The sequence below is a fragment of the Penaeus monodon genome, chromosome 1 (assembly GCF_015228065.2).
Source record: "Penaeus monodon isolate SGIC_2016 chromosome 1, NSTDA_Pmon_1, whole genome shotgun sequence".
Taxonomy (NCBI): Eukaryota; Metazoa; Arthropoda; class Malacostraca; order Decapoda; family Penaeidae; genus Penaeus; species Penaeus monodon.
Window position 1 is genome coordinate 14,552,012 of NC_051386.1, and position 2,500 is coordinate 14,554,511.

Genomic DNA, 2,500 nt, shown 5'->3' on the forward strand with positions numbered 1-2,500 from the left:
TAGGGTTATATAAAAGATTCTCCTTTATCTACACATTATATAATACATCCGCTAGCATTGTTAGAATACAATGGTACGTACTTTGTAGCTGGGTGCTAATTTTCTATACGAAATAGATCTAACGTCGCTGCGATGCCATTTAAGATCTTAAGCGACAAGCTCTGTCGACATATTAAGTTACTGTTATTCATTGCTTTCGTTTAGTCTAAGGTCAAATAAGCTAATTAGGTTCTATCTCTAATTTGATATATACAATAGACATACACACACATGGAAACAATGTGTGTGTGTGTGTGTGTGTGTGTGTGTGTGTGTGTGTGTGTGTGTGTGTGTGTGTGTGTGTGTGTGTGTGTGTGTGTGTGTGTGTGTGGTTATAAACAGAGATCGAAACACAAATGCTGTACTGTATAGCATTTATGTCCTCAAAAATGTAGGAATTACAGATTTTTTTTTCGAAGGATTGTGCGTAGCTTTATTTCTTTAGCTGGTCTAAGACACCTTCATTACAAAAAAGCTTAGACGTAATAAGGAACAATAGTTTTTACAATAACCGTAAAGTGTGAGCGTGTGTATCTACATATACTGTGCATGTATATAATCATGTATAAAGTCAACCCACATACATATTCATAATCATCATCTGTCTTCATTAACCTTAATTGCCTTTGCATGTTGTTGCGTTAGATAAGAACAGACCATAAAGAATACTGATGGAAGGGAGAAGCTAGGGAAAAAGAGAGGGAGAAGAAAGAAGAATCTGCTAATTTGTTTATGAAGAAAGAGACGGAGAGAGACTCGCGCACAGGGGGGAGGGTACGCACACACATGTATATTATGTGTGTGTGTGTGTGTGTGTGTGTGTGTTTACATATATATGTTTATAAACGCATATAGAGATAAATAGATGGACAGTTAAATAGACAGACAGATATGTGTGTGTTTTAAGCCGATGTGTATGTGTGTATATATATATATATATATATATATATATATATATATATATATATATATATATGTGTGTGTGTGTGTATTGTGAAGAGAATTATTTTATACATGTAATACATGTTCATTGTGCTTTTACGCATTGCTATTCAAGATCAGATTTCCCTACATTGAAGTCCCAACAATATGATTAATTCATTCTTCTCAGATGAACGAATCATCCTCGAATCCCTACATGTCACTTTCCCTCCCACACGAGTTTTTCCCTCGTTGAAATAACATCCTTATCCCCCGTGCTTTAGTCGGAAAGGCAAATCCCTGGGTCAACATAGCTAAGGCCTATTTGCATAAGCGTAAAGAGGAATTCCCTGGGGATTTCCCGCTTGTAACTTCTTTTTCAAATATTCAATAGAAGTTCTTCTCTTTTCCCTCTCTTTCCGTACGCTAGGTTTCTTCCCTCCTCTCCTCCCTTCGACACTTTTTGAGATGAATGGAAAGGTTGCTCGTCAAGTTTTTGTATGCGATATGATTGGTGTTCTTTTATGTGTACAGTTCTTTCTTCTCTCTTTGTCTCTCCCTCTTCCACCCTCTCTCTCTCTTGTCTGTCTATTTCCTTCTCTCTCTCTCTTGTCCGCCTGCCCCCTTCTCTCCCTCTTTTCTCTAACATTAAAAGTTTACACTATATTGGTAGAGATTAAGTTTGATTACATACATGCTCAATCGTTAATTGTTTGTTCTTGGCGGGATAAGATCAATGTATGAAAGTGCTCTACTGGTACTTTATTTGAGTCTTGTGGAGTAAGTCCTCCCAGCCGAGGCTGATCCGCGAAGGATCAACCATGTCTTGGGCGTAACCATGATGGTGTTGACCGCCAGCTGATGACATTGCCTTGGTTGAGGGGTCGTGGATTACTGTGAGAACGATCTTTATGGTAGTTTCCTTATTTCGGCGTTAGTGAAACCATATAGGAGACGTGGGGTAGTAGGTATGGGTGCCAGATGTACTTGGCCAACATACTAGTAAAATGAGAATGATACAAATATCCAATTACGCACGGCAGCTAGACCAGCTGTCGCCAAGGTTCCCAATGGAATGGAATGTGGCATGAAGAAGATATCTGTTCTGTACAACGTCGGGTACGCGGAAATGCGAGTGAGCTGGCTTGAAGTGAGAAGTTTGCTTTTCACACGGCTAGTGCGAAGATACAAGACGAAGGCGCAGCAGGAACGGCAAAGGCAGACCAAAGGTGCGGTCAGGCAAGGTCGACTGAGTAGTCGCTTTCCTATTTTGCAATAAAAAAAGAACCGGAATAAATGAAAATAAAGACTTACGAATTACCGGTATTATAAATGAAATATTGAAATTCAAGCACATCATCAATGTTTATGATAGTACGATAGTTTAAAAGAAAAAAAATACAGAAAATGAAAGAAATAACGTATATTAACCTGTGCCCAGAGTGTATCAATAAAAAGTGTGGCTGCAACGTAGGGCTACATGAACTAAATATTAGTAAAAAGGAAATAAAAAAATAAAAACACTAGTAACACCCTGGTT